At 42.3% G+C, this 12,685-nt stretch overlaps 1 long non-coding RNA gene across 1 annotated transcript; it reads right to left on the bottom strand.

Annotated features, from left to right (window-relative positions):
• Positions 1-5,628: 5,628 nt before the first annotated feature.
• On the bottom strand, positions 5,629-6,407 carry LOC139027446 (uncharacterized). The gene is made up of 3 exons (XR_011479525.1): positions 6,338-6,407; positions 5,837-5,872; positions 5,629-5,680 (listed from the first exon to the last, which is right to left on the bottom strand). It is a non-coding gene; the product is annotated as an uncharacterized lncRNA (long non-coding RNA).
• Positions 6,408-12,685: the final 6,278 nt, after the last annotated feature.

Raw genomic sequence — 12,685 nt, 5'->3', positions numbered from 1 at the left:
CGCACCCTTAGGTTAGTGATGAGCTTTGTGGACACTATGGTGTTGAACGCTGGTCTGCCCTGAACAAGGCAGTTAACCCACTGTTCAGGCCGTCATTGTAAATATGAATTTGTTCTTAACTGACTTGCCTAGTTAAATAAATAAATAAATAATGTAGACCAGTAGAATGGGACTACAGTAGGCCGCTGCTCAAAAGTAGTGTTCTATAGAGCCCCACAGTGGAGGTGTCATAATAGCCATAAAACCTTCCGGTCAAACAGGGAAATGGTTCCAATAATTTTTCCACCATACATTTTTCCCTTAGGGAATGTAGGCTTAAACTTGCGTGATGTTTTGATAATTAATACGTGGTATCCTCTGGGTCCACATTGTACATGTCTGTTACCCAAAATAAATTCAATTCATAACCATAACATAAATCTCTCTCGGACAAGGTGACTTTTATCAATATATTCTGCTCTAAGTGGTCAGATGACGCGGATGCTACTTTACAGGACTGTTTTGCTAGCACAGACTGGAGTATGTTCCTTGATTCATCCACCTCAGTCACCCGCTTCATCAATAAGTGCATTGATGTCTTCACCCCCACCGTACGTACATTTCCCAACCAGAAGCCATGGATTTCAGGCAACATCCGCACCGAGCTAAAGGCTAGAGCTGCTGCTTTCAATGAGCAGGACACTAATCCGGACACTTATAAGAAATCTCGCTATGCCCTCAGACGAACCATCAAACCTGCAACGTATCAATACAGGACTAAGATTGAATCCTACTACACCGGCTCTGGCGCTCGTTGGATGTGGCAGGGCTTGCAAACTATTAAGGACTACAAAGGGAAACCCAGCCGCGAGCTGCCCAGTGACGCGAGCCTACCAGGGGAGCTAAATGCCTTTTATGCTCGCTTCAAGGCAAGCAACACTGAAGCATGTATGAGAGCACCAGCTGTTCCGGACRACTGTGTGATCACGCTCTCCGTAGCCAATGTGAGCAAGACCTTTAACTTCTTATGGCTGCAGGGGCAGTATTGAGTAGCTTGGATGAAAGGTGCACAGAGGTGCCCATAGTAAACTGCCTGCTCCTCAGTCCCAGTTGCTAATATATGCATATTATTATTCGTATTGGATAGAAAACACTCTGAAGTTTCTAAAACTGTTTGAATTATGTCTGTGAGTATAACAGAACTCATATGGCAGGCAAAAACCTGAGAAGTTCCACTTCCTGTTAGAATTTTTTCTGCGGTGGAGATTTTCAACCAAGCTCTCAATGAAATTACAGCGAGATATGGATGAGTTTTCACTTTGTCTGATGACTCTAATGTGAGGGGGGCCGAAGGAGACAGGAAGAGAATATCCACGAGCTGAGCATTCTTTCACCATGCGCCTTCACATGAGGAGGCACCTCCGTTCCACCGCTCTTCTGAAGTCAATCTAATCTCCGGTTGGAAACGTTATTCAAAGATGCATGTTAACAACATTCTAAAGATTGATTCAGTACTCGTTACATGTTTTCTACTGACTGTTACGGAACGTTTGGACATTTCGTCACGTTATAGTGGAAGCGCTTGTGACTTTGGAATTGTTTACCAAAGGCGCTAACCAAAGTACTAATTGGACATAAATAACGGACATATGAACAAATCAAGCATTTAATTGTGGACCTGGGATTCTAGGACTGCATTCTGATGAAGTTCATCAAAGGTAAGGTATCATGTATTTTCTGGTTTCTGTTGACCCAACATGGCGGCTAATTTGGCTATTGTTCTGAGCTCCGTCTCAGATTATTGCATGATTTGCTTTTTCCGTAAAGTTTTTTTTGAAATCTGACACAGCGGTTGCATTAAGGAGAGGTATATCTATAATTCCATGTGTATAACTTGTATTATCATCTACATTTATGATGAGTATTGGTTGAAACGATGTGGCTATGCAAAATCACTTGATGTTTTTGGAACTAGTGAATGTAACGCGCCAATGTAAACTCAGATTTTTGTTATAAACATGAACTTTATCAAACAAAACATGCATGTATTGTGTAACATCAAGTCCTATGAGTGTCATCTGATGAAGATAATCAAGTTAGTGATTAATTTTCTCTATTTCTGCTTTTGGATGTATCTTTCGCTGGAAAAATGGCTGTGTTTATTGTGTTTTGATGGTGACTAACATAATCGTTTGTAGTGCTTTCGCTGAAAAGCAATTTGAAATTGGACACTTTGGTGGGATTAACAACAAGATTACCTTTAAAATTATATAAACCACATGTGTGTTTGAGGAATTTTAAATTATGAGATTTCTGTTGTTTGAATTTGGCGCCCTGCACTTTCACTGCCTTTGTCATATCGATCCCGGTGGCGGATGCAGCCATAAGATAAACAGGTCAACATTCACAAGGCCGCGGGCCAGATGGAATATCAAGGCGTGTACTGAGAGCATGCGTGGACAGCTGGTAGTGTCTTCACTGACATGTTCAACCTCTCCCTGACCGAGTCTAATACCTACATGTTACAAACAGACCACCATAGTCCTGACCCAAGACTGCAACGGTACTTCTCATGATTACCGCCTGGTAGCACTCACGTCAGTAGCCATGAAGTGCTTTGAAAGGCTGGTCATGGCTCACATCAACACCATCATCCCGGAAACCCTCACCGAGTCAGCGTATAGATCGATGTTTTTCCTCTGAGGCTGACCGGAACATATCCCAGTCTGCGTGATCAAAACAATCTTGAAGCGTGGATTCCGATTGGTCAGACCAGCGTTGAATGGTTCTAGTCACGGGTACATCCTGTTTGAATTTCTGCCTATAAGACAGTTGGAGCAAGATGGAGTTTTGGTCAGATTTGTCCAAAGGGAGGGCGAGGGAGGGCCTTGTATGCAGTAGCAGTGGTCGAGTGTATTGCCAGCGYGAGTGCTACAATCAATATGCTGATAGAATTAAGGTAGMCTTGTTCTCAAATTTGCTTTGTTAAAATGCCCAGCTACAGTAAATGCAGCCTCAGGATATATGGTTTCCAGTTTACATAGAGTCCAGTGAATTTCCTTGAGGGCCGTCATGGTGTCTGCTTTATGGGGTATATAAACARCTGTGATGATAACCGACGAGAATTCTCTTGGGAGATAATATGGCCGACATTTGATTGTAAGGAATTGTAGGTCGGGTGAGCAGAAGGACTTGAGTTCCTGTATGTTATTATGATTACACCATGAGTCGTTAATCATAAAGCATAAAACCCCGCCCTTCCTCTTCCCAGAGAGGTGTTCATCTCTGTCGGCACATGAAGAAGCCTGACAAAGATTGACAACGTATCCCGAGAGAAACATGTTTCCATGAAACAGAGAATGTTACAATCTCTGATGTCTCTCTGGAAGGCAACACTTGCTCTAATTTCGTCTACCTTGTTGTCAAGAGACTGGACATTGGCGAGTAGTATACTCTGRAGCGGTGGGCGATGTGCACGTCTACGGAGCCTGACCAGGAGGCCGCTCCGTCTGCCSCTTCTGCARCGCYGTTGTTTTGGGTCGRCTACTGGGATYMGATCCATTGTCCTGGGTGGTGGTCCAAACAGAGGATCCGCTTCGGGAAAGTCGTATTCCTGGTCGTAATGTAGGTAAGTTAACGYCRCTCTTATATCCAATAGTTCCTCCCGGCTGTGTGTAAWAAGACTTAAGRTTTCCTGGGGTAACARTGTAAGAAATAAYACACCAAAAAATGAAATACTGCATAGTTTCCTAAGAACGCGAAGCGAGGCGACCATCTCTGTCGGCAAGATCTTGTGGTTCTGTACTGGTAGTATTATGGTATAATATGGAACTATAGTATGCTACTTACAGCATASAYGTACATATAATGTGTATAATATATTGTGGTATAGTACTTACAGCATASACGTACATATAATGTGTATAATATATTGTGGTATAGTACATATAATGTGTATAATATATTGTGGTATAGTACATATAATGTGTATAATATATTGTGGCTCTACTTACCCTCAGCTACTTACTTAACTCTGCTCTACTACCTCAGTACCCTTAACTACTTACTCTGTACTCTACTTACTCTAACTACCAGTATCTACTTTAACTCTGCCTACTTACGCCTCAGGACTCACTCTCTACTTTCTCATTACATTACTTACTTACCCTCAGACTCTTGAATCTATTACCCCAGCTCTACTTAACCTACTTCCTCATACCTAACTTACTTTAACTCTACTTACTCGCTCACGTACTCTACTTAACTTACTCTAACTCAGTACATCTCATTGTATCTACTTCTCTAAGCTACTAACTCTAGCCCTCAGATCTCGTACTCTACTTTATCAGTACTCTACTTACACTCAGCTACCCCTCAGTAACTTAACTCTGTCTACTTACTCTCAGTACTCTTTATTAACTCTTGCTCTTTAACTAGCCCTTTCAGTACTCTACTTACTTCTACCACTATCTCACTTACTCTCAGACTCTACTTAACTCTGCTCTACTTAACCCTACCTTAAGCTCTTACTCATACTCTAACTCTACGTTACCTCAGTATCTACTTAACTTAAACCTCATAGCTCCTACTATACCCTCAGTATAACATCTACTTAATACTTCTAGACTCTACTACTCTCAGTATCTCTTACTTAACTCTACTCTACTTACCCTCAGTACTCTACTTAACTCTGCATCTACTTTACCTTTCAGTACTCTCTGTACATCTGCTCTACTTACCCTCAGTACGTCTACTTTAACTCTGCTCTACTTACTCTCTCAATACTCTACTTTAATCTGCCTCTACTTACCCTCAGTACTCTACTTAACCTGCTCTACTTACTCTCAGTACTCTACTTAATCTCTCTACTACCCTCAGCACTCTACTTACCTCTCTGCTCTACTTTACCCTCCCCAGTACTATCTACTTAACTCTCTTCTACTTACTCTCAGTAACTCTACTTAATCTGCTCTACTTACCTCTCAGTTACTCTTACTAACCCTTGCTCTACTTACCCTCAGTATCTACTTAACTCTGCTCTACTTACCTCCAAGTACTCTACTTAAAACTCTACTCTACTCTCTTTACCCTCAGTACTCTTACTTAACTCTCTCTCAGTACTTTCTACTTAACTCTGCATCTACTTACCCTCAGTACTCTACTTAACTCTGCTCTAACTTACTCTCAGTACTCTACTTATCTCTGCTTCTACTTACCCTCAGTACTCTACTTAAACTCTACTCTACTTTACTCTCATACTTCTACTTAACTCTACTCTTACTTACCCTCAGTACTCTTACTTAACTCTACTCTACTACTCTCAGTACTCTTGCTCTACTTACTCTCAGTAATCTACTTATTGCTCTACTTCCTCAGTACTCTACTTAACTCTACTTACCCTCAGTACTCTACTTAACTCTACTGCTACTTTACTCTCTATACTGTACTTAACTCTGCTCTAACTTACCCTCAGTAATCTATAACTTACTCTCTCTTACTTTACCCTCAGTACTCAACTCTACTTTAACCCTCAGTTACTCTACTTAACTCTGCTCTACTTCTTCTCAGTACTTTAACTCTCTCTCTACTTACTCTCACTACTCATATCTTAAACTCTACTCTACTTACCCTCAGTACTTACTTAACTCTGCTCTACTTACTCTCAGTAATCCTTATCTCTGCTCTACTTACCCTCAGTACTCTACTTAACTTCTCTACTTACCCTCAGTACTCACTTAACTCTCTCTACTTACTCTCAGTACTCTACTACTCTCTCTTACTTACCTCAGCTACTCTACTTAACTCTCTCTACTTACCCTCAGTACCCTACTTAACTCTGCTCACTTACTCTCAGTACTTACTTAACTCTGCTCTACTTACCCTCAGTACTCTACTTACTACTCTAGCTCTACTTACTCCCAGTACTTACCTAGTACTCTCTCTAACTTAACTGCTCTACTTACCCTCAGTACTCTACTAACTCTGCTCGACTTACCTCTCAGTTACTCTATCTCTCTAACTAACTATTACTTACCCTCAGTACTCTACGTTATACTCTACTTTACCCTCAGTACCCTACTTAACTCTGCTCTTACTTACTCCAGTACTATCTACTTAACTCTGCTCTACTACCCTCAGTACTCTACTTAAACCTTACTGCCTACTAACTTACCCTCAGTACTCTACTCTTAACTCTACTCTACTTACTCTCAGTCTGTACTTTAACTTATACTCTGCTCTACTTACCCTCCAGTTACTCTACTTAAACTCTACTTACTCCTCAGTCCACTTAAACTCTGCTCTACTTTACTTCAGTACTCTACTTTAACTCTGCTCTACTTACCCCTCAGTACTCTACTTAAACTCTGCTCTACTTACTCTCAGTACTCACTTTAACTCTGCTCTACTTACCCTCAGTACCCTACTTATGCTCTACTTACTCTGCTACTAACCTCTACCCTTCAGTATCTTCTACTTAAACTCTCCTCTACCTACCTCAGTACTCTACTTAACTCCTCTACTTTACCCTCAGAAAAATACCCTACTTAACTCTGCTCTACTACTCGCTTCAGTACTCTACTTATCTGCTCACTTACCCTCAGCTTACTTACCTGCTAACTATCAACTCTACTCTAACTCCTCTCTACTTACCTCATTACTCTTACGTAACTCTACTCTACTTACATCTCAGTACTCTCTACTGTACTCTTATACTCAGTACTCTACTTAACTCTGCTCTACTTACCCTCACTAACTCTACTTAACTCTACTTCTACTTACTCTACAAGCTCTACTTACTCTGCTCTACTTTACTCTCAGTACTCTACTTAACTCTTCTACTTACTCTCAGTACTCTACTTAACTCTGCTCTACTTACTCTCAGTACTCTACTTAACTCTCTCTACTTACTCTCAGTACTTACTTAACTCTGCTAACTACTCGTACTCTACTGTACTCTAGCTCTACTTACTCTCAGTACTCTACTTAACACTGCTCTACTTTACCCTCAGTACTCTACTCTAACTTCTATCTTCTACTTACCCTCAAGTACCTTCTACTTAACTCTGCTCTACTGAACTCAGCTCTACTTACTCTCAGTACTCTACTTAACGTCGTGAGAAGAGTATAACCTCAGTACTCTAACTGAACATCGTAACGTGAGTACACCTGAGCAGTACGTCGTACTTAACCCTCAGTACGTAGTCGTACTGATAAACTCTGCGATCTACTTACCCTCAGTACTCTACTGAACTCTGACGATGCTAAAACTTACCTTAAACCAGGTGGACTCTACTTTAACGTCTCAGTACTCCTACTGTAACTCGTGCTTCTACTTACACGGGCTCAGCAACTCTACTTAACTCTACTTACCCTCAGTACTCGACTTAACTGTGCTCTACTTACGAACCTCGCCGAGGTACTCATACTTAAACTCTGCTCTACTTACTCTCAAGTAGGCTACTATCGTTAACTGCTACTCATCTTAACAGTGCTTCAGTACTCTAATTAACTTCGTACTGCTAGACTTACCCTACGTGTATGATAGACGATTTCGTACTGATAGAACGTCGAACGAGTCATAACCCTTACTGCTCATGGAGCTCTGTACTGTAATAACGTACTGCTCTACGAGTTACGCACTCGAGGAACACTCTACTTAACTCTAGCGTTATGACCTTCTCCTAAGTACATCTGCTAACTCATACTAACTCTGCATCCAGCTTTACGCCTCGAGGATGAAACTCTAGCGATATTAACTACCTGTGCATCTACTAGGTTCTCGTCACTCCCTCTTGTCCCTCACCTTACCACCTTCTACAACTTCTCTCACCTATTTTATCTCTCCAGTTACGCAGTTTCTTACCTTAACAGTTCTGGCGTCTACTTTAACTACACTATCAGTAAACTGGCTCACCCTCAGTACTTTCCTTACCTTAACCTCTACTCCCCTATACTCTTACTCCTCCACGGCTACGTACTATACACATACTGCTTTCTCCTTCACACGCCTCAGCTACTCTGACTTAACTCCTTACTCTTTTAGTTTATTTGCCTGCTCAGTGGATCTCTCCTATACTTAATCTGCTCGACATTACCCGCTCCGGAGTCCACTCTCTACTTACAACTCTGCATCTACTCCTACCTATCAGATACCAGCCCAATCCTACTTCAAACTCCTTCTACGTACTCTAACCCTCCGTACCTCGTATCGTGTTAACCCGCTCTGACTGTACTTCAGGGTAAACTGCATCCGTATCGTATAACTCGTGCTTCGTACCCTTGTTCATATTCTAACAGATACTAACTATCTAACCCAATGCTACTACTTACTGCTCTAGTTACTCTTATCTTAAGACTCTGTGCTCTGACGTGTGTACCCACTCGAGGATCCGTCTACTTAAGCCCTGGCTCTACAATTTACCCTCAGATACATCTACTTAACCTCATGCTCTACCTACCCTCAGTATCATAGCTTAAACTACTACTACTACTTTCCCTTACAGTACATCTACTTAAACTCTTGCTCTCATACGTCTACCTTAACTCTGCTCTACTTACCTTCTCAGAGAATACTCTACTTCAAATACTGACTCTACTTACTACTCTCAGTAATCTACTGTATCATCTGCATCTACTTACCTCAGTACTACTACTTAACTCTACTCTACTTACTCTACAGGACTCTACATTAACTCTATCGACTTACCCTCGAAGTACTTTACTTAACTTCATACGTCTACTTACTCGTCAGTTACTTCTGACTTCTACTTACTCCTCCATTAATCTACTTATGCTCTGCTCTATTTACTCAGTACAATCTAACTATAACAGGTCATACTCTACATTACTCTCAGTAGCTGTAAACTTAACTCTGCGTCTACTTACTCTACAGTTAATCTACTTACTCGGCTCGTGTACATACCCTCAGTAACATCAACTCTACTTGACCCTCAGTAACTTCTTACTTAAACTCTGCTCTTAACCTTACTCGGCAGGTTATATCTACGTGTAACTCTGCTACGTTAACATTACTCTACAAGTGCAGGCATCGTTATACCTAGGTGAGAGCTCTGCTCTACTTCACCCTCCGTACTGCTACTATAAAGCTCTGAGTCCTGGCGTCGTACTTAACCCTCAAGGTATACTACGTAACTGAGACCCTACTTGGACGTTAAGTACTACTTAGCACCTCTAAGTACTCGATCCGACCTTAACTCATGGCTCTACTTACTCTCAGTACTCTACATTAGGACTCATGCGTCCCAGCTACTTACTCCAAATCAGTACTTTTAATTGGGAACTCTTGCTCACTTACTCTCAGTACTCTACTTTAACTCTGCTCTACATGGTAACTCTTGCCACGTGTAGCTCTACTTAGACTCTACTACCCTCGTACTGAACTACTTAACTCATGCTCTTTAATCAAATGGAGAGGTATTTTAATGTGGTGCTATTAAACAATTGACAGCAACAAACGCCAGTTGTATGGAATATTTTCACTGGACGGCTGGGTCTGTATTCGAGCCTTCGGGAGCTCTAACCAAGTAAGGTGGAACAACATAATCCATTATATTTGAAGAGCAAAGTCAAGTCTCCTCCACCAAAAACTAAGCGAGTTGGTGGCTGTTGACTCGTAGGGGCCTGTAGGGAACCCAGCCCTAAAGGACAGAGGAAGCATGCTGGGGAGGTTTACTGGAGGGAGAAGGCTGAGAGTGTTAGCCCAGTTTACTACTAGTAGAAATTACCCTGGAAACTGCCAGAAAGTAGGAGAGAAGCGGGGAGGGAAGAGGAAGGAAACACTTTGCAGTTCATTCTCTCACTGCTTAGTGTTCACATGTATATACTACCCTCTCTTCTCGCTACACCCCTGTTTTCTCTTCTCTTCTCTCTACATTTCTCACTCTACACATCTCTCGCTACTCTTACATTTCTCTCTCACCTCTCCCTCTCTCTCTCTACATTTCTCTCTCACTCTCCCTCTCTCTCTCTCTCTCTCTCTCTCTCTCTTCTCGGCTCTCTCTCTCTCTCTCTCTCTCTCTCTCTCTCTCTCTCTCTCTCTCTCTCGACTCTCTCTCTGACTCTCTCTCTCTTCGACTCTCTCTCTGACTGCTCTCTCTCTCTGACTCTCTCTCCTCTCTGACTCTTCTCACTCTCTCTCACTCTCTCTCGGACTCTCTCTCGACTCTCTCTCGACTCTCTCTCGCACTCTCTGCTTCGACCTCTCTCTCTCTCGCCGACTCTCTCTTTCTCTCTCTCTCGACTCTCTCAATTCAATTCATTCAAGGGCTTTATGTGGCAGGGAAACATGTGGTAACATGCCCAAAGCAAGTGAGGAGGTAATATACCAAAAAGTCTCTCTCTCTCCGACTCTCTCTCTCGGACTCTCTCTCTCTCTCTCGACCTCTCTCTCTCTCTCCTTCTCTCTCTCGGCTCTCTCGACTCTCTCTCTCTCGACTCTCTCTCTCTCGACTCTCTCGCTTCTCGACCTCTCTCTTCTCGACTCTCTCTCTTCGACTCTCTCGGGCTCGACTCTCTCTCGCTCTCTCGACCTCTCTCTCTCTCTAACTCGCTCTTCGACTCTCTCTCTCTCTCGACTCTCTCTCTCTCTCTCGGGAACTCCTCTCTCTCTCGACTCTCTCTCAATCAATTCCAATTCAAGAGGCTTTTATTGGCATGGAAACATGTGTTAACATTGCCAAAGCAAAGTGATGTAGATATTATACAAAAGTGAAATAAACAATACAAATTAACATGTAAACATTACACATACAGAAGTTTCAAAACAATAAAGTGGACATTACAAATGTTATTATTTACTATATATACCAGTTGTGTAAACAATGTACAAATGGTTAAAAGCACACAAGTTAAAATAAACCAAGCATAAAATATGGGTTGTATTTACAATGCGTGTTGTTCTTCATTGCCGTTGCCCTTTTCTTGTGGCAACAGGTCACAAAATCTTGCTGCTGTTGATGGCACACTTGGTTGGGAATTTCTTCCAGTAGATATGGGAGTGAGTTTATCAAAATTGGATTTGTTTTTTCAAATTCTTTGTGGATCTGTGTAATCTGAGGGAAATTATTGCTCTCTAATATGGTCATGACATTGGGCAGTTGGAGGTTAGGAAGTGCAGCTCAGTTTCCACCTCATTTTGTCGGGCAGTGTGGCACATAGCCTGTCTTCTCTTTGAGAGCCATGTCTGCTACGGCGGCTTTTCTCAATAGCAAGCTATGCTCACTGAGTCTGTGACATAGTCAAAAGCTTTCCTTAAGTGTGGGTCAGTCACAAGTGGTCAGGTATCTTGCCACTGAGGTTACTTCTCTGTTTTAGTGGCCAAAATAGCATTTCTAGTTTGCTCTGTTTTTTTTGTTAATTCTTTCCAATGGTGTCAAGTAACTTATTTTTTTGTTTTCTCATGATTTGGTGGGTCATATTGCTTGCTGATTGTCCTGGGGCTCGTGGGGTGCTGTTGGTTTGTGAACAGAGCCCTAGGACCACTTGCTTGGGGACTCTTCTCCAGGTTCATCTCTCTGTAGGTGTGGCTTTGTTATGGAAGGTTTGGATCCGCTTCCTTTTAGGTGGTGTTAGAATTTAACGGCTCTTTTCTGGGATTTTGATAATTAGTGGGTATCGGCCTTAATTCTGCTCTGGCATGCATTATTTGGTGTTCTACGTTGTACACGGGAGGATATTTCAGAATTCTGCATGCAGAGTCTCATTTGGTGGTTTGTCCCATTTTTGTGGAATCTTGGTTGGTGAGCCGGACCCCAACCTCACAACCATAAAGGGCAAATGGGCTCTATGGGACTGATTCAAGTATTTTTAGCCAGATTCCTAATTGGATGTTGAAGATTTATGTTCCTTGTGATGGCAGTAGAATGCCTTCTTGCCTTGTCTTTCTCAGATCGTTCACAGGCTGTGTGGAAGTTACCTGTGTGCTGATGTTTTAGGCCGAGGTATGTAGAGTTTGTGTGTGCTCTAGGGCAATGCGTGTCTAGATGGATGGATTTGTGGTCCTGGTGACTTGGACCTTTTTTTGGAACACCATTATTGTGGTCTTAACTGAGATTTACTGTCAGGGCCCAGGTCTGACAGAATCTGTGCCAGAGATTCTAGGTGCTGCTGTAGGCCCTCCATTAGGTTGGTGACAGAAGCACCAGATCATCAGCAAACCAGGGTAGGACATTTGAACTTCGGATTCTAGTAGGGTGAGACCGGGTGCTGCAGACTGTTATAGTTGCACGCGCCTCAATTCATTCTCTCTCTCTCTCTCGACTCTTCTCCTCTCTTCTCCTTCTCGACACTCTCTCTCTCTCTCTACAACATCTCTCCATTGCCCTAGAGCACACAAAACAACTATACTTACCTCGGCCTAAATCAAGCACCACAGGTAACTTCCACAAAGCTGTGAAACGATCTGAGAGACAAGGCAAGAAGCGGCCTCTCTATGCCATCAAAAGGAACATAATGTCAACCATACCAATTAGGATCTGGCTAAAATACTGAATCAGTCATAGATGCCCATTGCCCTTTATGGTTGTAGGTCTGGGGCCGCTCACCAACCAAGATTTCACAAAATGGACAAACACCAAATTGGAGACTCTGCATGCAGAATTCTGCAAAAATATCCTCCGTGTACAACGTAATCTCTCTCTCTCTCGACTCTCTCTCTCGACTCTTCTCGACTCTCTCTCTCTCTCTC

This window comes from Salvelinus sp. IW2-2015, unplaced genomic scaffold (genome assembly GCF_002910315.2).
Source record: "Salvelinus sp. IW2-2015 unplaced genomic scaffold, ASM291031v2 Un_scaffold16393, whole genome shotgun sequence".
NCBI lineage: Eukaryota > Metazoa > Chordata > Actinopteri > Salmoniformes > Salmonidae > Salvelinus > Salvelinus sp. IW2-2015.
Note: the sequence above shows the minus strand (reverse complement) of the source record. Positions and strands in the feature narration are given on the sequence as shown.